Raw genomic sequence first — 24,146 nt, forward strand, 5'->3', positions numbered from 1 at the left:
AACAGCACACCTAAAGGAACTAGAAGCAGAACAGCAAAGGCAGCCTAAACCCAGCAGAAGAAGAGAAATAATAAAGATCAGAGCAGAAATAAACAATATAGAAACTAAAAAAACTGTAGAGCTGATCAACGAAACCAAGAGTTGGTTTTTTGAAAAAATAAACAAAATTGACAAACCTCTAGCCAGTCTTCTCAAAAAGAAAAGAGAGATGACCCAAATAGATAAAATCATGAATGAAAATGGAATTATTACAACCAATCCCTCAGAGATACAAACAATTATCAGGGAATACTATGAAAAATTATATGCCAACAAATTGGACAACGTGGAAGAAATGGACAAATTCCTGAACACCCACACTCTTCCAAAACTCAATCAGGAGGAAATAGAAAGCTTGAACAGACCCATAACCAGCAAAGAAATTGAATCGGTTATCAAAAATCTCCCAACAAATAAGAGTCCAGGACCAGATGTCTTCCCAGGGGAGTTCTACCAGACGTTTAAAGCAGAGATAATACCTATCCTTCTCAAGCTATTCCAAGAAATAGAAAGGGAAGGAAAACTTCCAGACTCATTCTATGAAGCCAGTATTACTTTGATTCCTAAACCAGACAGAGACCCAGTAAAAAAAGAGAACTACAGGCCAATATCCCTGATGAATATGGATGCAAAAATTCTCAATAAGATACTAGCAAATCGAATTCAACGGCATATAAAAAGAATTATTCACCATGATCAAGTGGGATTCATTCCTGGGATGCAGGGCTGGTTCAACATTCGCAAATCAATCAACGTGATACATCACATTAACAAAAAAAGAGAGAAGAACCATATGATCCTGTCAATCGATGCAGAAAAGGCCTTCGACAAAATCCAGCACCCTTTCTTAAGAAAAACCCTTGAAAAAGTCGGGATAGAAGGAACATACTTAAAGATCATAAAAGCCATTTATGAAAAGCCCACAGCTAACATCATCCTCAATGGGGAAAAACTGAGAGCTTTTTCCCTGAGATCAGGAACACGACAAGGATGCCCACTCTCACCGCTGCTGTTTAACATAGTGCTGGAAGTTCTAGCATCAGCAATCAGACAACAAAAGGAAATCAAAGGCATCAAAATTGGCAAAGATGAAGTCAAGCTTTCGCTTTTTGCAGATGACATGATATTATACATGGAAAATCCGATAGACTCCACCAAAAGTCTGCTCGAACTGATACAGGAATTCAGCAAAGTTGCAGGATACAAAATCAATGTACAGAAATCAGTTGCATTCTTATACACTAACAATGAAGCAACAGAAAGACAAATAAAGAAACTGATCCCATTCACAATTGCACCAAGAAGCATAAAATACCTAGGAATAAATCTAACCAAAGATGTAAAGGATCTGTATGCTGAAAACTATAGAAAGCTTATGAAGGAAATTGAAGAAGATTTAAAGAAATGGAAAGACATTCCCTGCTCATGGATTGGAAAAATAAATATTGTCAAAATGTCAATACTACCCAAAGCTATCTACACATTCAATGCAATCCCAATCAAAATTGCACCAGCATTCTTCTCAAAACTAGAACAAGCAATCCTAAAATTCATATGGAACCACAAAAGGCCCCGAATAGCCAAAGGAATTTTGAAGAAGAAGACCAAAGCAGGAGGCATCACAATCCCAGACTTTAGCCTCTACTACAAAGCTGTCATCATCAAGACAGCATGGTATTGGCACCAAAACAGACACATAGACCAATGGAATAGAATAGAAACCCCAGAACTAGACCCACAAACGTATGGCCAACTCATCTTTGACAAAGCAGGAAAGAACATCCAATGGAAAAAAGACAGCCTCTTTAACAAATGGTGCTGGGAGAACTGGACAGCAACATGCAGAAGGTTGAAACTAGACCACTTTCTCACACCATTCACAAAAATAAACTCAAAATGGATAAAGGACCTAAATGTGAGACAGGAAACCATCAAAACCTTAGAGGAGAAAGCAGGAAAAGACCTCTCTGACCTCAGCCGTAGCAATCTCTTACTCGACACATCCCCAAAGGCAAGGGAATTAAAAGCAAAAGTGAATTACTGGGACCTTATGAAGATAAAAAGCTTCTGCACAGCCAAGGAAACAACCAACAAAACTAAAAGGCAACCAACGGAATGGGAAAAGATATTCGCAAATGACATATCGGACAAAGGGCTAGTATCCAAAATCTATAAAGAGCTCACCAAACTCCACACCCAAAAAACAAATAACCCAGTGAAGAAATGGGCAGAAAACATGAATAGACACTTCTCTAAAGAAGACATCCGGATGGCCAACAGGCACATGAAAAGATGTTCAGCGTCGCTCCTTATCAGGGAAATACAAATCAAAACCACACTCAGGTATCACCTCACGCCAGTCAGAGTGGCCAAAATGAACAAATCAGGAGACTATAGATGCTGGCGGGGATGTGGAGAAACGGGAACCCTCTTGCACTGTTGGTGGGAATGCAAATTGGTGCAGCCGCTCTGGAAAGCAGTGTGGAGGTTCCTCAGAAAATTAAAAATAGACCTACCCTATGACCCAGCAATAGCACTGCTAGGAATTTACCCAAGGGATACAGGAGCACTGATGCATAGGGCCACTTGTACCCCAATGTTCATAGCAGCACTCTCAACAATAGCCAAATTATGGAAAGAGCCTAAATGTCCATCCACTGATGAATGGATAAAGAAATTGTGGTTTATATACACAATGGAATATTACGTGGCAATGAGAAAAAATGAAATATGGCCTTTTGTAGCAACGTGGATGGAACTGGAGAGTGTGATGCTAAGTGAAATAAGCCATACAGAGAAAGACAGATACCATATGGTTTCACTCTTATGTGGATCCTGAGAAACTTCACAGGAACCCATGGGGGAGGGGAAGGAAAAAAAAAAAAAAAGAGGTTAGAATGGGAGAGAGCCAAAGCATAAGAGACTGTTAAAAACTGAGAACAAACTGAGGGTTGATGGAGGGTGGGAGGGAGGAGAGGGTGGGTGATGGGTATTGAGGAGGGCACCTTTTGGGATGAGCACTGGGTGTTGTATGGAAACCAATTTGTCAATAAATTTCAGAAAAAAAAACAAAAAAAAAAAACCAAAAAAAAAAAACCAAAACCAAAACCAAAAACAAAAAAAATAAATAAATAAAATGTGAATCAAAACTCATGGCCAAGATAGTATTTTGATTTTATGAGCACAGATTGCTTTTTTAATGATTAAATTGAACTTGTGATTATTATTAATTGCTAAACAAAGGATATGTTGGCTAGCACCTTTAATTTAAAAAATTGTAGTCAGGATAGTGTTACTTCTAAATCCATTGATATCACATTTTGATTTTGAAAATCAAAATAGAATATTGGTTATTAATGTTACAGAGAATTTGTTTTGTAAGATGATATCCAACTTTGTATTATTATTATTTTTTTTAGTGTTCATTTACTTTTGAGAGAGAGAGAGACAGAGACAGAGAGACAGAGAGACAGAGCATGAGTAGGGGAGGGGCAGAGAGGGCCGGAGACAGAGGATCCGAAGCAGGCTCCGGGCTCTGAGCCGTCAGCACAGAGCCCGATGCGGGACTCTAACTCACGGACTGCGAGAGCATTACCTGAGCTGAAGTCAGTTGCTTAACCGATTGAGACACCCAGGTGCTCCCCAACTTTGCATCTTCTAATTGCCATGAATCTATAGCAAATATTTTACATACAGAGAATGTATATGTAGAAGTAACAGGTATCTGCTATATTCTTGGCTCAATCTATCAAAGACTGAATGTAAGGCCTATAACACTTAGAGGCCAGTTTTCCACTGAGACAAGTGAAGATTTAAATAATGCCAATTCACTGCAAATGAATGTCTTTATAAGTAGTTTTTAATTTGTAATAAACATGTCAAGAAATTATTATGGTAATAAACTATCTTTTTAAAAAGTTTTTATTTATTTATTTTGAGAGACAGAGCACAGGAAGGCAGTGAGAGAGGGAGAGAGAGACGATCCCAAGCAGGCTTCACACTGTCAGGACAGAGCCCAATATGGGGCTCGAACTCACAAATGGGGAGATCATGACTTGAGCCTAAATCACAGTCGGGCGCTTAACTGACTGAGCTACCCAGGTGCCCTGGTAATAAACTTTATCTTTTAAAATGTAATATCTTAAGTGTATTTGTCTGTCTCAAGCACAGAACTACGGATTTTAGCCATTTCATCTTGACAGTTTGTTCGAATTATGCTTTATAAAAAGGTAACCTTTAAACAGTGATTATCCTGTCAACTTGGTACATGGTTTAATAGGTATTCAGTACAAGTATAAACAATAGGCTTATTTTCTTTCATTCATGATGGTCTTTGATAATCTTGTGTGCTTAAATGGCCTTATTTCATCTGAACATGCATTCCCATCCTTCATGAAGTATTTACTGAATGTTTACTCCCTGCCAGGCTTGGTATTAAGTGTCACAGATTTAAGGTGAAATAGCATGGCTCTTGCATCAGTGAGTTTGTCATCTATTTGAAGAAGACAGATATTGACAGTGGGAAATGACAACACAGTCTGTGATAAATGCTATTATGGAATTTCAGCATGCTCTGGCATACAAATAAGAATTTGGAGGTGCCAGAGGAAAAATTCAAGGATGTCATGAAAGAAATGATGTGTCCACTACTCAGAAGACTGAAGAACGGTTAGAGTGGGGGCCCAAGACAAAAAGAACTTCGGAAAGACTGAGTGTAGTTTTTACCGTGGCATATAGTAGATGATGACTAAATGGTGAAAACTTTTGTCTGCCAAACGAAAGTTTGGACTTTACAAGGAAGACACTCCCAGACTTCTTAACCTGCCCTGTTTTTCCATGCCTACCTATCACAGTATGCTCCATTTATCTGTTTTTACTCTCCATCACCTCCCTATAATGTAAGCATCATGAGGGCAGCTGTTTGGTCTACTTTCCTCTGGTGAACAGTAGCTGGGACTTCGTAGGGACCCACTAATTATGTATTAAACAAATAAAAGCCAATGGGGAACCACAAAAGAATTTTTAAAAGTGTCCTTTTATCAAATTCTTATTTATTTTAAAAAATATTTTAAATTTTATTTATTTTGAGAGACAGAGAGAAAGCGAGAGCATGCATGAGCAGGGGAAGGGCAGAGAGAGAGAGAAAGAGAGGGAGAGAAAGAATCCCAACAGGCTCTGGGCCGGCAGCACAGAAACTGATGAGGGGCTCGAACTCACGAACTGTGAGATAGTGACCTTGGCCAAAATCACAAGTCGGACCCTTAACTGACTGAGCCACCCAGGCACCCCACCACTAAAGAATTTTAAGTGTGGGAGTTGTCATGGCCACTTTTCACAACGTAGGCCCTCTTGGACCAATGTTGCCCTTTTCCTTAGCTCTGTCTTTTATTCTCGCCTCCAATCACAATTCTATTGTCAAAACCACGTTTTCATAAGTAAACCATGAAAAGAGACAATTTGATAATGATCTGGGAAGGATACTCTATATGGACTAGTTTACTTAGAATACATAAATGGCTTTCAGATGATCAGGACTTAGAAAGAATGGAGGCTGCAAGACAAATTGGAAAAGGCATGGATTCTGGAGTTGGACAGTTGTAAGGGCAAATCCCAGCCTCCAACATTTATTTACTCACTATACAAGCCTGAAGGAACTAACCTTCTATTCTATATAATGGCAATGCTATATACTTTTTAGGATTCTTGAAAGGATTGACTAATATAATACGCAGAAAGTATTTGGCCTCAGAACTAATTGTCTAAGTGTCTGTAGGAGGAAGGAGGTGGATATGTTTTTATTGGGTGTGGGAAGGTATCTGTATTGCTGTTGTCAAGTGGAATGTCAAAACTGTAGACTTCTTCCATAGCAGACTTGGCCATGAACCCAGTAAGAAAAGAGACCACTAAACAGAAAAAGAGAGTTAGCAGGAACAATTTATGTAATACACAACTTTATATACGATCAGGTTTACAGAAGCAAAGTTGGATTTCCTCTTAGATCCCGTATTTTCACTAGGGATCCTGTTTGTATCTGAGACACAAATGGTATCCCTGCTCTTCAGGAACTTGCACACTGATAGGGATGATAGATATGTCAACCGAAATTGTCCATAGAATGTGGCATATACAAACATTTTAAAGATGGGAGAGCTATAGAAACATAGTTTCATCCTGTTAACAGAGTATGCTAAAGGAATTGAGCAAGGTAGCTTCAAAAGATGCGGAATTCATTTGTTAGATACAGATTGCATCCCTAAACTCTCAAGTGTCATACAAAACCAGTCTCACAGGTACAGCAGAGGGCTTAGTTTCAAAGTTATTAAAGAAGGTACCTGCTTTTATTTTTGAAAGTGAACTGGAAAGGAGTACGGATATAAAGTAGACCGTTTGGTTTATTATAGAGATACATTCTACATTGTTGGAAGAAAGCAGACGTTTACTAAGAGATCATGAGTAGTAATTTAAGGGTACTTGCTGAGTAGTGATGAAGACAGGAAATGGTGTTTAAAAAAGAAAAAAGCTCTTGGGGCATCTGGGTGGCTCAGTCCGTTGAGCTTCTGACCTTTGATTTCAGCTCAGGTTATGATCTCACAACCATGGGATCTAGTCCCACATTGGGCTCTGCACTGGATATGAAGCCTACATGAGATTCTCTCTCTCCTTCTCCCTCTGCCCCTCCCCTGCTTACATGCACATGCCCCCTCTCTCTCTCTAAAAAAATAAAATAAAATTTAAAATTTAAAAAAAAACTCTTGGCAGTGAACTTTGGATAAATATATCCATCCAGGAGAATTCATTGTTGGATTCAATATAGCAAACATTTGCTGACATAAAAGTGGCTAACAGGAAAAATGACATCCCATAGGAGTGATTAGGACAAAACAAAGAGTAGAAGTCCACAAAATGAGAAATATTTCCTAAATGCTCATCTTTATTAATGAGGTAGTCATGAAAGAAATTAATTTCCCCAATTTTTCTATAAATTGGCTGCTGGTAAAGTAATAGTGATCTTTAGATGGCGTCTGACCTATTAAGGAAGAGGACAGTTAGGTACATATTATTTTGTGTAGATATTTGAGGACTATGAGACATTTACTTGCCATGTAACTTCGCACTGCAATGGAAGAGTGACTTCTGGCCTATATCCCTTCCACCCCGCTCCCAGCTAAACTCAGTGAAGGCAAAGTATGTGCTTTGGATACTGTGACATAGCATACTTCTTGGTACAGGGAAGGTGCTCGATAAAAAGCTGAAAAATGCAGGGGTGCCTGGGTGGCTCAGTCAGTTGAGCATCTGACCTTGTCTCAAGTCACGATCTAGACTTCAGCTTAGGTCATGATCTCACAGCTTGTGAGCTTGAGCCAGCGTTGGGCTCTGTGCTGACAGCTCAGAGCCTGGAGGTTGCTTCAGATTCTTTGTCTCCCTCTTTCTCTCTGCTTCTCCCCCTTTTGTGCTTTTTCTCAAAAACAAACACAAACCAAACAAAAAACCCAAAACAAATGCTTTTCTCTTTGTTCATAATTATATGTTTTCTCTTTGTTTTTTTCTCCTCTGTTTGCAACCAAAGAGAGAGGGAAGGGAGGAGGTGGAGAGAGAAGGTGGGAGAGAAGAAAAAAACTCATCTGCCCAGATGTCACAAATGTCACAAATGTCATTGCCTCTTCTTGCCTCAGACTTCCTTTAAGAAGTAAAAAGGATGAAGCCTCAAAATGGTGGTATTGTTTGGGATGTGTCAAATCCAATCTGCTGTGTACTCACAGGTTATAGTACAAAGTCACTAAGGTCTTAAGGTAAACTCTTTGAGGCATTAAATTTCCTGTAAGGAAAAAGGAAAGTTTTTTGTGATAGATCTTACTTCTGTATGACTAAACTTTGTTTAATATTCGATTCAAGATGGAGCTGTAAAAGTACTCAAAATGATTCAAATTATTATTGCACATTTTAAGCTTCAATAATTAAAAAAAGTTTTTTTTAAAGTCACAGGCAGTTTATCTTTCTATGACTAGATTAGGAGGGGGAAAAATGAAGAACCCACTGGTAGCAGGAAGAAGCAAGAGACTTCTAGGGTCTGGCATTTGATGAGATAGATCTTCAGTTGCCGTACATTTCCATTGTTTTTCCATGGCAGAACATTTAGCAGAGAGAGCACGCATGCCTGAAGCCAGGTTACTCTCATGTTCCACAACGATGTTGTTTGCAGGGTTATTATTGCCACATAGTTGGCTGTGCCCCCAGACAAATGGGGTGCTGGTCTGTTTCCCCCAGATCTTTATCCCAGTCTCCATCCCAAGGAGGACACTGCCATTTGCTCTCAGCCAGAGAGCAAGGTTCCTGGTTTGGTTGACAACATCCTGCTCAATATGACTTTTATCGTCATAGCTGAAGATATGATGACTGATTTCGCCAGATGTACCTGGTGGCGAGCACTGAAGAGACAAGTCAAAATGGTCGAAACCATTTTGCTTTCGACATCAGGATGATTCTTTCTGCACTTGATAAGAGGGTAAGGAATCCTTTAGGCTCTGATCTGGTGGTTTTTATCACAGGGGGATTGTCATAGCTTTTCATGGTCCAGGGAATAGATGTAAATTTCTTCCAGGTTGGAAATGAAGGAGCGGAATCCAAGGGCTGGGTGGAGACACGCTCTGCCTACAGTCAGTCCCTTTCGCCTCACATCCGGGCCCCAGCAACGCTCACTTCCATCCCGGATGTTAGCAGGTGGGGACCTCACTTCCTGTAGCTCTAATAACTTTTTTTTAAAGTTTATTTATTTGATAAAGGAGGTGGATGGACAGAGAGAGGGAGATGGAATCCCAAGCAGGCTCCACACTGTCAGCGTGGAGCCCAATGAAGGACTTGAACCCACAAACTGGGAGGTCATGACCTGAGCTGAAACCAAGAGCTGATGGCATAACAAACTGAGCCACCCAGGTGCCCTTCATAATTTTGTTAAATAGAATCACTTGTACAGTCTTTTGTATTATGCTGTTCTAAAATCCTTTTTGTTCTTACAAAGTCATTGCTGCTTATGGTGAAATAATACAAAATTACACAGTGGAAAACTAAAAGTCCTCTTCCCTCCTCTCTCTACCAGTGATAACTCCCGGTTACAGTTTCTTCTATGTAATTCCAGAAATTTCCTAGAAATATAAAAGTGAATGTGCGTGTATACTGTTAAAAGATAAACTGAGGCATATTAAAAATTGTAAGAGTTTATTTGAGCAAAAACTGATTCAAATCGGGCAGCACCAAACCAGAAGTGGTTAGGAGGGCTCCACAGACAAGGACCAGGGGAAAGACTCATACAGAGAAAAGAAGGGAAGCAAGAAAGGAAATTATTGATTGGCTAAAGCTTTATGCCTATTGGCTGTTTATGACTGGTTGTCCCTAGTGTTTTAATTTTGTGACTTTGAGGCATTTGTAGGTTTAGATTTTGGTTTGCCCCTATAGGCTGCCACCGCAATACAGCCACATCAGTCTAAGGGCATTTTTGTTTAATTTAACAATATATTTAACATAAATAGGCCTATGGTGTCCACAATGGTCTACAACTTGCTTTTCCCACATGACAATGTACTCGGAGTATCTGTAGTAACCACAATGTGCTTCACTGTACCCTATCTGGCAATTCTTTTCAAATTCTTATTGTTGGACATTTCATTTTCTCAAGATTTTGTCTCCTCTATCAAAAATGTAGTTAGCATTTGTATGAATATGTGTGTGTGTGTGTGTATGTATTGGCACACTTTTGCCAGGCTGAGGTGGAATTGCTAATTTAAAGGGTATGTGCATTTCCATGTAGACAGACACTGCAGAATTCTCTTCTAACACGTCTGTTTCAACGAAGGAACTCAGCAATAGCGAATGAGACAAAGAAAGTTTTCCTTCCCAACACTGGGCATTGTCAAGTTCTGTCGTTACCAATCATTCATAAACTTGGTTCTTAAATACTGAAGTTCATGTTTTTTCATAGTTTGTTAAGGGCATTCTTTTTTCTTGCCAAGACATTTCTTTTTTTTTTTTTTTTTTTTAAAGAGTAAAGCTCGTTTTGTTTCTCATTTATGCCCAGACTCTATTTTAGGAGATTGTTGCCATTTCTGAAAATGAACACAGACTTTTTCAGACATCAACCAATTATAATATGAAACAGGAAACCAAAGACCAGGTTTTAAAAGAACACTTTATTTCTTTTGCCTATTATTTTTCATGGGGTATTTGGCTTTAATGATCGTTAGTATATTTTAAAAGTACATTAGTCACGAAGAGCTACAAATTCCTCTACCCACTGAATCTCATTGTTTTCATGAGCTATACAGCCATATGAAGTTTTGGCAAATAACTCTTTTGTAAGAAGTATCTTTTAAATAAAATAAGACAGTTTTTCATGGGAAGCCTAACCCCTAGTAGGAAGACACAAGAATAAGCTAATCCCAGTTTAAACATTAGCAAGTTGTTGACTTTGGGTTAGTCCCTTGCCTTCTCTGACTTTGTTTCCTCAAATGTGAAAAGCCAGTTTTTTAGAAGACTAGAAAAAAATAAACGAAAGTTAGCTAGTGCAGTGCTTGTCATCAGAATGGTAGGTACTTGGAAAGTGATCGTTATTTATCTGAAGGCTTTATATATGATCCTGAGTTTTCCCTCTATTAGATGATTTAGAGTTTACACTTGGAATCTAAGACTGGCTTTAAAATTTTCATTTTGAGGAGTATTGTATTCAATAAGACGTATTTATAATTGTTCTTTACTTAAAAAGGATAAGTAGGTTTGATTTGATTGGAAACAAATTGCCTACTTCTGGCACAGGGAGTTATTAGGCCAATATGCAACTCTTATCAGAAAAAAATTAATACATCTAGGAGTTTCTGTCTTTTGACTGATGTGCTGTGTTTCTAACTAGACCCTATAAAGTTTTAACACATTGTGTAATCCAACTTTGTTCACTTACTTGGTTTCCAATTATTTCATCACTACAACACATTTTTAATAACAAACTTCAGAGTAGAAGGTAGCACATACAGTTTTTACTGAAATATATTTCTTCCCCCACACCAACTTGCTAATCCTAAATAATAGATATAAGAACAAGGATGGGCTTGGGTTAATATATAATTATGTAATTTTTGGAGAACATATCATTATGGATTACTTTATTTTTCTCTTAATTGAAGATCAGAGAAAAGATTTCTGGGTTAGTCATTTTATAAAAGTAGAAAAAATCATTAAGATTATAGTATGTAGTATATACATATTTTTGAAAGTTGAGCAGCCAAAGGTATACTTCCTGCATCATATACAAAACTTAAATCCTTGAATGGTGAGAGATTTCAGTGACTAAAGATTTTAGTAATGTCTCATTCCCATTTGATGTTAAGAACTAGCTTTCCTGAAATTGTCAATCACTGCCCGATCACTCTTCATAAATAAGAAGAGCTTCCATTTGTTATTCAATATTTAATTATATGTTTTACACACAACTTCCCATTTATTTATTTATTTATTTATTTTCGCATGAGGAAACAGAGCCTTAGATGAAGTGCTTCTCCATCACATAGGTACAGCTGCAAAGAAGACCCTGGTGACTTTGACTTCCAAGCCTGTGCATTCTGCCATTACACAATACTGCTCTCCCCTCAGGTTAGGAGATGAAATAACGGTACGTAGATCTTAGGGCTGCTTCCGATTTCTTCTTTTTACTCCGCAGCACCATCTACCAACTACTGAGAATTTTTCTGAGTGCTCGACCCAGAGCGCAGGTGATCAAGGGGCACTTAGTTTCAACTGTACTTTCAACATGTAACTTTTATGGATTAAATGGGAAACTGGCATTCAAAGAAAGAGGGAGACTGGATAGGCTACCACAAGTTTGCCTCATCCTGACGTTCGTGACACACAGTGACAAACTGTACATTTTCAGCAGCAAGGAGAGGCGCATAACCTTGTCAATCCCAAGGCCTTTTCAACAATTCCATCTCTATGTCCTTGAAGCTTTGGTTTCAGAGAAGAGAAATGATAACTGGTCACATGCTAGTCCATTATGTCACCAGGAGAAAACCAGTCATTTTATCTTTCAGATAGAACATGAGGTATTAAGATGCTAAAAACAGAATATAAATAATGGCTGGTGTGTGGTTGCTTTAGAAGTTTTATGTCTTTGAGAGATGATTCTCTAAAAATTTGCTTACTTATAAAACTGATTTTCAAGCGATTTTATTTTTCTTCAAGTAACAAATTTAATTTGGTGAGTATTTTGGCAGGGAGAGAAATGGTGGGTGGGAAAGTTAGTGATCATATCTTCCTGTGATTGTTTTATGTATTCCCGGTGGATAAGCTGAGCAATTTTTTAAAATGTAGACTCTAATATACTAGTCGTGAAACAACATGGTGTATGAGAGAGACCGAAAGAGAGACAGAGACAGAGAGAGAAAGAGAGATGGTGGGAAAGTAAGTGATCATATCTTCCCTGTGATTGTTTTATGTACTCTTAGTGGATAAACTGAATAACTTTTTAAAAATGTAGACTCTAATATACTAGTTGTGAAACAACACGGTGGATGAGAAAGAGAGACCGAAAGAGAGACTGAGACAGGGATGGAAGAATAGCAGGATGAAGAGAGCAACAGAAGATTAGTCAAGTTCAGAGAAGTATGGGACTTGGTAGGAAGGGGAGTTGAAGCTGGAGAGGTAGATAGCAGTCATATATGAGGGTCTTCTGGGCTATGCTAATGAACCCCAAATTAATCCTTTAGGCAGCATTGAAACGGTCAGATTTGTATTTTACATCTGTGGAGAATGCCTGTGTGGCTCAGTTGGCTGAGAGTCCAACTGAGTGTCCAACTGTTGGAGATCAGGTCACGATTTCAAAGTTCATGACCAGAGCTCCACATGGGGCCCCGTGCTGACAGTGCTGCGGAGCCTGCTTGGGATTCTCTCTCTCTTCCTCTCTCTCAAAATGAATAAATAAACTTAAAAACAAATCCGTGGAGAAGGTGAGGTAAGGAGATATGGGCTCTTTGAGCCTAGAGGCAGAAAAACCAGTTGGAAGGCTGTTGCTATTATCTAGAGCAGAGACGATGACGTCTTGAACTTCAAGGGAAGTTTTAGGGATGGAGAGAAGAGGAGAGAAATAGAAATCAATAGATTGCTGGGGTGTGGGAAGGTTAGGGAAAACAAGGAATCTGATGTGACACCAGGTTTCTCGCTGGGCTATATGCCATCCACTCCCAAGAAAGGAGCAGGGATGGTGAGCAGTGTGGGGATTCATTTGAGCATGTTGCATCTGAGGTGACTGTGAGGTATCCAGAGAGTTTTGTTGTTGTTGTTTTCATTTTTGTTTTTATTAATTTTTTAATGTTTATTTATTTTTGAGAGAGAGAGAGAGAGAGAGAGAGCAGGGGAGGGGCAGAGAGAGAGGAAGACACAGAATCTAATGCAAGTCCCAGGCTCTGAGCTGTCAGCACAGAATCTGATGTGGGGCTCGAAGCCATGAACTATGAGATCCTGACCTGAGCCGAAGTCGAATGCTTAGCTGACTGAGTCACCCAGGCACCCCTTTATTTTTGTTTTTAAGCCATACGATTTGGAAGCTCAAGGGAGAAAAGAAGGGCTGTGTCATTAATAAATAATAATAATAGTCGGAGAGATACAGTATGCCTAATATTTTGAGAAGATAGTGTCTGGAGTCAGACTACCTGAGTAATGAAGAACCATCATTTACTGACTGTGTGAGTTTGAGCAAGTTGCATAATTTCTCTGTGCCTTAGTTTCCTCATCTGTTGTGAGAATTAAATGAGTCGATACATGTAAAGCTTTTAGATCAGTGTTGGGCACATAGTAAGTACCATATACCGGTTTGTTGTATTGTTGTTATTTTTAATTCAGCTCTCATTTATTGCACACTTGCTCTGGGCCACACCTATGCTGAGAGTTTAGAGGCAGTTTCTCGCTCACACTCCATAACACCTTGTGATGGTGATACTGTTGCGATCTAAAGAAACTCAGACCTCAGGAAGGCTGATCAGATTGCCCAGAGCAACCCACGAGAAGTAAAGGGCACAGCCAAGATGCAAACTCAAGCCTGAAGGACAACAGGAGTCCAAGGCCATTAAGGTGATACCTGAAACCATGAGAGGGTATAAAGGGAGAGGAGCCAGGAAACACCCACGTTCCTCCAGAGGTGGGAATAGGGGCAGAGAAAAGCAACTGAAGACTTGCTGTGCAAAAAGCAGAAGCAGGTTAGCCAAGTCGATTGTAGCCGGAGCCCAATAAAGTAAGGATTTACTTTTCAGGCTGCTTTTATAATTCCTCCTCTTCCTCTACCCCTCACATTGAGATTTTACGTTTTACACTTCTGTGCATGAAAAAAAAATTACTAATTAGACACACAAATCTTGACTCCTATACCAGAGGCATCACATTATCTGATAGACTTAAAGTATGATGGGAGAACTTAAAACTTTGAAGCTCTGAGCTGCTGATCTATGTTAGAGCTGAATATGTTAGATCTATGCTATCTATAGCTGATCTATGTTAGAGCTCCTTCCTTAGGCAGTGGTCATAGGGATTAATAATCCTATCTGCCTCTGTGTCCCAGTTCAGTGTTACTTCCAGGGTCCCCCTAGCCTATTTTCATGGTCTTTGTCTGGAGTTCCTGGGATTTATTCTGTATATATGTTCTAGCTTGCTAAGGTTGCCCTAACAAAGCACTGCAGAGTAGGTGGTTTAAACAAGAGAAATTTACTTTATCACAGTTCTGAAGGATAGAAGTCCCGAGTCAAGGAGTCCACAGGATTCGTTTCCTCCAAGGGGCATAAGAGATAGGTCTGTTCCAGGTCTCTCTCCTTGACTTGTAAATGGCCATCCTCTCCCCGTGTCTTCCATCCATCCTGTATGTGTTCAAATTTCCTCTTTGTGAGGATGCTAGTCATATTGGATTAGAAGCCACCCTAGTGATCTCATTTTAACTCGATTACCTCTGCAAGGACCTTGTCTACAAATAAAGTCACATTCCGAGGTACTGGGGTGGGACTTCAATATATGAATTTCGAAGGGACATAATATGGCCCACGAAAATATCAATATCCTAATGATGTTTACTTTAATCGTTAAAGACTTTGACTTTGAATCCAGTATGGAAATGCAGTACAAGTAAAAAAAAAAACAAACATATTCTCCCCCACCATTTTGTAGTATCAACGAAAGGAAACAAATTTTCATTTTACATCCTCCTAGTCAGATTTTCCTTTTCCAGGCCATAAGATATTTAATAAAGAAGCTTTCTTCCTTGTCTTGATGAAGAATAGAGATTTGCACTCAGTTTTAAAATTAATTTTCATGAGTGTACCTGCTCATTCAGCCAACTCTGTCTCTTGTGGTCAACATCCTTTAGGGAATGGGAAAACCATAACTACCATGACCAACATTCTGGGCATTAATTGCAGTCACTCTCCCAGGTGCTGTGGAAAGGGGGGCAGATTATAAAGATTCTCTGACCTCAAGATATGTTTAACTTCATGCTATTATTCTTAACCCTTTTTGTATCGTAGAGGCTTTGGGAATCTGGTGAAAGCTAGCTTTTCTTCTCAGAGATATTTATATACAACGAAAAACAAAATTATGTATATAGCTGCTTTTGTTGCATTAGATCAAAACACTTTTATAAAGAATTGTGCCTTTTCCATCCTCCTTTACATGCAAAATTAATTTCAGGCAACTTTCTAAAAAAATAGGAAGAAGGAAAGAAAGACATCCAATGTGCGCAAATAAAATTAAACCATAAAGTTTGTCTTTGCTAAAAAATAAACTTCAATGAGAAGGCATCTCTCCCATGGCTTGAATGAGAAGCTGAAATTACTGAATAGTGTCTGGCGTGATGTCTAGGTACCTTTCTGTAGGCTTTCTGCTTTGACGGGAACACAGGCTGAAAAGCTGCGCTCACAATGGCATGTTGTAGCAAACAGAATCAGTTCATGTTCACAAAAGACACAGTGGGCTTATCATAAGAGAACGCCAAGATATTCCAAGATTATCTGACGTGGATAGTGGATTTATGTTGTTTAATTTCCACTGGCTTCACATCACTGAGTTTCGTCTTCAGCAACGGAATGCTGTTGATGTCAGCAGAGGGAAGATTAAGAGTTCATGTTTCAATTTTCAGGTTGTCTGATCAGAAGTACTTTAAAGAGTTGCGGGGTTTCAAGTTGTCAGCATATTTCTGTATCACAGATTTGTAAAAGAGAAGGAGTTCATATTCTGCTTTCATTTCATGAGAAAACATTTTGAAAAGGCAATGATTCAAGGCACCAGCATTAACAAGTTGATACCTTACCATAGACAAGCAGGGCCAGAGAAAGCAATGGGTGTAGAACTTACTGCATAAAGATTCTTCCTCTAAGCTGTGTCACAAGCACCACAGATGTTCTGTCTATTCACAAAGTGCCCGACGAGTTATATTTGCAGAAGAGACTTCTCAGCATTTCAAAGATATTGATGGATTTGAAATTTCTGAATGGACTTGCTAAATAGGAGTTTATTTTTGAAGGCATCAGCTGGCTGCATAAAGCAGCTTCCAATTCCTCCATTGGATGCCTCAAAACATTATTTTTAAAAAGTCGACCATCATGGACTAATTTCATTTTTTTGGAGGTACTGCTTTAACCTGTCTCCTTTGCCCCAAACCATATACTAACTTGACCATTTTGGGGGTACCCAGATTTTACCACTTACTTTGTTGTTATTTTAAGAGCAGGCTGATTCATTAGGGCCCACCCAATTTTGGTAAAGTCTTGCCTTTTCAACCCTAGTCTTCTTTTCTTAGAAAAGATCTACACTTGCAAATTTTTGGAAGAAAAATTATGAGATACTAGTCCTGCATTTTTGGTTTCGCGTTTCTTCCACTGACAAGAAGTCATCCTGCCAAAACAACTCAGGCTGTGGTGTTCTGTCACACGTAGGAGGAAGCAGAGCCAAAAAATATTTGGTATTTCTTCCTTATTATTTTCTTTGACATTTTCTAACTTAAGCCAATCCTGATGTAAACAAAGACAGATGCTCATCATCATAATGGCAGGGCACATATTTTAATTCCTACCAGTGGAAAGCTGTTCTGACATATGCCAACACTGATGAGGATACAGGTCATGTCTATAGGAGCAGCCATAATAGACACAGAAATAACGTATTCACTAAGGTGTTTGGGGGAAAAAATCACATAAAAATTACTGTTGTGTGTACATTTCTGTCTCAGTGTACGTTCAAATGCATATCCATATGCCTGATTCACAGACCTCCCTCTGATGCCCCCGCCATAGACCCCAGGTTAAGAGTGCTGGCATAAATGAGTGGACCGTATCTTCAACGAAACCCCAAATCCAGTGTGAGTCCAATGGTGGGAGAGACCCCCTTTCCTGGTAGTCTTAGAAAAGACCTCATAAGTCCCCAAGAAGATAACATTGGAGCTACAACTTGAAGACTGAGCAGCAGTTTATTAGGGTGAGAAGAGGACCAAGATAGAAAGTGAAAAGGGAAATGCCATAACCGGGGAAGTTCCGGTAATGCGTGTGGATGACTCTAAGAAGGTAAGGGTTATGTTGGAAATGTTTAGCTATCAAGACAGAGAAAACTACTCAGGCTTGAATTTGAACTCTGCTATTTTTCTACATGACCCTGCATAAGTTTTGTAATCTCCTTTTACCTCCATCTCCTCGTTTTTTATTTATTTATTTATTTATTTATTTATTCTCAACGTTTTTATTTTATTTTTGGGACAGAGAGAGACAGAGCATGAACGGGGGAGGGGCAGAGAGAGAGGGAGACACAGAATCGGAAACAGGCTCCAGGCTCCCAGCCATCAGCCCAGAGCCTGACGCGGGGCTCAAACCCACGGACCGCGAGATCGTGACCTGGCTGAAGTCGGACGCTTAACCGACTGCGCCACCCAGGCGCCCCATCTCCTCGTTTTTGATATGGGGATGGCAGATGAAAGTCAGCATGTGCTGGGACCTTGTATTTGCCCAAATAGGATTTCTTTCAACCCTCCTTGCCACACCAAGTTTATGGACACCCGATGAAAGGGGATACAGCCACCCTCCCCTTCATTTAGGGTAAATAGCGATGGTAATAATAGTTTTGGTAATTCTAATAGCTGGAATAGAACGAGCCTATACTCTGTGCATGTGTTGTATTAAGTGTGTTGCATACATCATCACGTTTCACTTCATAACATCTGAGGTAGAAGCTGTCATCGTGTCCATGATGAGGAAACTGAGGTTTAGATAGGTTGAGACATAGCCAGAATTCCTCAGAGAGCAGACATAGAGCCAGCCTTATGTCAGGCTCTTTCCTCAACCTACCCTGTTTTAAATTTCCTCCTAAGCTAGTCTTCTTCAATTATGTCCAATGAGCTCCAATTATGTCCAATGTGCCTGGACACACCCTCTTTGGTCAGCCTCTCAGGCTGATGCTTCCTTTGGATGGTCTAGTCACATTTGATTGACTTCTTTCCATGAGGCTGCTTCTCAGACCATCCTGGCTGCACACACCTCTGTGTGCAAGTGACACATGTCACCACTTGACCTGGCTGCAGGTCCTTATGTGTCTGTGAGAGGGAATTCAATGCACTGCTGAGCTACTGTCAAGACCAAGTAAAATGCTTTCCCCTGGAACATGCTAGCAACGAGTGCCCCTGTTACCTCTGAGTGACATAAAATTGTGTTAAGCAAAAGCTGTGACTGCCCCGGGTCTCACTTGTATGTTGAGAAAATTGAACATGGGGGAGGACAGAGAACAAGAGGGGGGAAAAAGGAACAGCAAAAAAGAAAACATTTTCTAAAATGGTGCTCATGGAGTGGAGGCTAGGTGCTTCTCTGGGATCTATACACACACATGGTGGGTTTCTTTTAATTTCTTTTAAGGAATTTTGTCAGGTTATAATCAACTAGGGAGCTTGTCCTGCCTGAGGGAAATGACTCCAGTTGGAGCTAGTTTGACTTCACTGTTTACATTTCTGAATTTCCTCCCTTGTATCTTCCTCTGTCAATGAGCTTATCTACCCAGCTCAAGGTTATAGGAAGAAAGTATCTTACTTGATATCTTAGTCTCTTTGGGCTGTTATAATAGAATTCCATGGGCTGGGTAGCTTATAAACAACATAAATTTATTGCCCACAGCTCTGGAGGCTGGGAAACCCAAGATCAATGCACCCGCATGGTCATGTTTTGGTGAGGGCCTCTTCCCGATTCACAACTGGCCCCTCCTCTCTGTGTCTTCACATGGTGGAAAGGCTAGGGAATCTCTCTGGAACTTCTTTTATCAGCACGCTAATTTCATTCATGAGGGCTCCACTCTCATGAGCTAAGCAACTCCCAAAGGCCTCATCTACTAATATCAATCTGTGGGGGAGTTAGGATTTCCCCATCTGAGATGCAGGGGGACACAAACATTCAAACCATGGCAGCTAATTTCTGCCATTTTTGTTTATTTAGGTTGATTATGTGAAGTAATATGGTAAAGAGTAATAAGGAACAGAAGCAGATGATTGATCTTGGGGCCTGCCAGCCTCAACTTCCTGACCACCCCACCACTCTCAAGATTTGGGCTAAGGGTGCCGTCAGCCACAGCCCTGTAAACCTCTTGGACTCATTCCTGATTCCAATTTGAAAACTGTCTTATGCTCCCTGCCACGGTGGATGTAATCTTTCTTCCTGCTGAAGATAGTATATTGCAAGTCACCCAGATGGACCTTCTGGGTAGCATCATCCGCTTTTCTTAGTGTCCCTCAACCACGTTTTGACTATACAATATATTTTTGGTTAGACTGTATGTCACAGGAAACGTTACAGATATAAATGAGCAAGTTACTTCTTTCAACCAAACAACCTAAGAGAAACTTTTGTCTGAAATCTCAGATCACGTCTTTACCATAAAAAAAAAAAAAAAAAAACTCATATAAGCTCTTGCCTATATTAACCATCGGATTTCCTACATGAAAGCCTCTAAATGAGAAATTCAGAACAAAGGAACTGCTACATTTATGTTTGCAGCGCTGTGGACACAAGACGGAACACAGTGCTACCAGCTCCATGCATTATGGCCGCCTTTGAAGTGACAGCTGACCACACCACAGCTTCATCTCAGTCCGTTCCTACCCTGAGGAAGTCGTTTCAAAAGCCCAGTCACAGGAGCTTGTTACGCGCTGCCATGTTTACGATGATAATGCACAGCCACGCTGTCAAGGCTGCTTCCTCTGCCTGAGACCAGGCAGGTTCTCAAAAACACCTCAGGAACTTGTCACGAGTCCTCGCAAATCCCCCGTGAAGTGGAACATTTTTCATCTGCCTCCCAGCAGGAGGTGAAACATTTGCGTGCCTTGTTTAAGGTCACAGGGAAAGAGAAAGGCAGAGAGAGCCAGAGCAGACGGAAAGAACTGAGCGTGATGTTGGACCAATCTCTATTAGCCCCACAGAGTCAAGGAGGTGAGCACAGGTGGGATGCAGCAAGGCTGGAGGTGGTTTTCACAGTGGCAGTGTTGCAATTCAGGGGACAGGGATGCTGGAAGTATGTCCTGTGTCTTTCCCTGAGCTGAGAAGGCATCAGAGAAGGGGGTGGGATGAGGAAGAAAGCGGGATCTGTCCTGGCGGGGTACAGGGCACAAAGAGACACCAGGGCTGAATGTTAAGTGATGGGGATCACAGGGTGCCAAGTAGGAAAAGAGGCAGGGAAAGGTTTGTTTGGGGTCTGGGTCTTCATTTGTGTGGATGAGTGAATGACTACATGGACAGGTCAATACCATTGAAAGAAAAGGTTACTGTTACTCCCAGTTCTGCTAGAAACAAGAGGCACGGCTCACACACATGGACACGTGAGGAACAGGAGGTTTGTGCTGGGAAGCAGAGGTAGGAGTGGGTGTGGGTGGGGGAATGCTTAGGTCATGGCCTTTGTTGGGGTTTCTGTGGGAAAGGCAAGGCAGGACAGGGTCAAGAGTTTGTAATAGGCCATTTTTGTCAGGCTTGGGGCTATAAGGGTGGTCTCCAGCTCCTGGGTGACTCAATTGGTTAAGCATCTGACTTTGCCTCAGATCAGGATCTCACAGTTTGTGCGTTCGAGCCCCACATTGGGCTCTGTGCTGATAGCGTGGAGCCTGCTTGGGATTCTCTCTCTACCCGCCACCCCACCCCCCTCCTCCCTCCCTCTATCTCAAAATAAGTAAAACTTAAATAAAAAAAAAGATTTATACGGGTGGTGTCTAGTTGCCTGGTACCTGGCCCTGGTGCGATTAAGACAGAGGAATATGGCCCACTGGGGTGTGCAGACCAGATAGAGGAGAGAAAGCTTTGGATTGCTTCATTTGCTTATCAAATAGCATGCCCTTTGCTGTCTCTAGGAATTAGCTAGCCCTGGGAGGAGCAGTCTCTCCCCAGCCAGAAAGGTGTTTCAAGATGTCAATACGTGATAATACACAGAAAATAAATAAAAAAAAAACATGATTAATATACCATTACCTTGGATTTATCAGGGAGGAATTACTTAGTATTTGCGGCAACCATTTCTTCTCTAATAAAAAGATGTTAATAAATGTCTTATGTGACACACGTGATTATCGTGAGAACAAAGTAAGGTAATGGATAGTAGATGGAAAACACTTTAGAGAGTGAAAAGGTCATGATTTGACATAAGATGTCAGGGTCTTCCAGAGAGTCTCCCTCCTCCACCCCGTGCTGTCATCAGGAGGCTCTGCCCAAGATAAAACAGCCCTTTGATAGCCATCACACATGGCACCTGGGAAAGTAACCATCCCCGCCCAAATTAATTCTATCCATCTGAAGATGTGTTACGGCAACTCACAAGTCCATCAAATGAAGATATATATCTAAATGGAGCAAAATGTGAAGAAAAGAGGAGACGTACGGCTAACTCTTCTATTCTTGCTGCATAGCTAGCTAGCATGGCTATGGATCAGGCAAATGCAGGTTTAAGATCTGGATCACACTTCTGAACACTTCTGGACCCCAGGTAAATGTCAACTCCTGTCTACGCCTCTTTCACCAGTACAATCAAGAAATTCTGATGAGGATAACATGAGGGAAAGCATGACAGAATTTAGTGAGATGCTTGGCATAGAGGAAGTGCTCCCTGATGATAATAATAATATTAATAATAATTAGTAACTCATTAGCTGATTTATTATTATCATTAGGGTTATTCCTCACTTAGTTTGTATATAACTTCTACTTTATCACTGCTAATAATTTCCTCAAATTATATTTCCTGGGTGAAGTTTGTTACTCCCATTTAATAAACATTGAGTGCTTTAGGATTAAAGATATGTATTTTAAGATCAGTGAAGACCTGGAAATTACCATTGACTGTGATAAGGGCAAGATTACTCATTCTCCCTAGGCATCAGTTCCTAGAGGGTGGGAAGAGTTGCCAGCCATCCCCTAAGTGTGGAGGATGCCATCCATATTAGGAATCTGCTCAACTACATTCCAATCTCTAAGAAAATTATTCCATTAGAAGCACATTCTCTCTAATACACTTGTTTCTTTTTCAGAGATCATTTCTAACTTGATAGCTCATTATTTTCCCCTCTTGTGATCTTACAACAATGACACTCCACAAAGTAGTTTCCTTACAGGTGTCCTACAGCCCATCTTTGTACCCCTGTGGGGACTCTGAAGACTAACACTTGACCAAGGAATGCCTTTGTTATTGGCCAATGTACTTGTGAAGTCTGTGTTTTATTTTTCCATCAAACTCAAAAGGGAATGCAGTAATACATATTCCCTAGAGAGATGAGATCAAAACAATAAGTTCTATAGTTTGTTGAACATGTGAACTATTACATTTTTCATATCATTATTATTATTGAGAGAGAAAGAGAGAGCATGCATGTGAGAGGCAGGAGGAGGAGAGGGAGAGAGAGAGAGGGTCTTAAGGAGGCACCATGCCCGATGCAGGGGCATGAACGGTGAGATCATGACCTGAGCCAAAATCAAGAATTGGACACCGAAACTCCTGAGCCACCTAGGTGCCCCTAAAATGTTCATTTTAAGGTCAAAGCAGATTATAGAATATAATTCCTACTAAAAACTTTAATGTGAGAAAATTTAGCAGGAAAAAACAGCTCTGAAGAAAAGTTACAATTCATCAAATTGCATAGGGTTGGTTTAGGTTATAGAAGTAAGGTAACTAAAAAAATAAGCATAAATTAAAAAAACTTAAAAGACATCTGATAAACAAAGTAATGGGAATTACCTAAAAAATAAAACAAATTTTATCTGGAATAAGATTAGTCTACTAATAAATGTCCTCCTTAATAGAAATATGTAGAGTTGCATCAGGTAATTTTTTTTAGCTGAAATTCAGTGATTCTTTTGGATCACCTGTAGCTTACAACTCTATCAGTTACTAATTACTTCCACAATTGATGATTATTACTATAATTCTCTTTTTTCCTTTTTATAATAATTGTCTTATTGAAGTATAGCATACATTCAGAAAAATCTACAATCTACAGTTCAAAGAATCTATAGTTCAAAGCATTCTCACATAGAAACACCTTTGTGTTTTTGTCCAGTCACTGTCCTCTTCATCAAAGACCATCACTGTATGGCTGTTATCATAGATTTGTTTTTCTACTTAATAATTTTATAAAAGTAAAATATACCCTTTTGTGGCTGCCTTTCTCTCCTCTGAACATTATTTTTGTGAGATTCATTCTGTGTTATAATGGTAGTTTGTTAATTTTCATTGTTGTATAATATTCTATGGTATGACTATCATATTCACGATACTATATTAACTACACTATACTATAATCTCACTAATTTATATAATTAACCACTCCTATGTTATATCCAGGAGAAATGTGTAGAATGTGCACCAAAGAATGGGTTCCAATATGCCCATTAGAAGCACTAATCCAGCCTAAATGCCTATCAGCATATTTTCTTCCAGTCTGGTGGCTTGCACTATTCCTCTCTTAATGGGTATTTTTAAAAATCAGAAGTTTATAATTTTTCCCTTATTTTCAAATCTAAATTTTAGTTAGTTAACATACAGTGCAATATTGGTTTCAGGAGTAGAATTCAGTGATTCATCACTTACATACA

The 24,146-nt window shown here is 39.9% G+C and overlaps 1 pseudogene; it reads right to left on the reverse strand.

The window, feature by feature from the left end:
* Positions 1-8,041: 8,041 nt before the first annotated feature.
* On the reverse strand, positions 8,042-17,734 carry LOC125153942 (gametocyte-specific factor 1-like; annotated as a pseudogene).
* Between the last annotated feature and the right edge of the window lie 6,412 nt (positions 17,735-24,146).

Source organism: Prionailurus viverrinus, chromosome A2, assembly GCF_022837055.1.
Source record: "Prionailurus viverrinus isolate Anna chromosome A2, UM_Priviv_1.0, whole genome shotgun sequence".
Classification (NCBI taxonomy): Eukaryota; Metazoa; Chordata; class Mammalia; order Carnivora; family Felidae; genus Prionailurus; species Prionailurus viverrinus.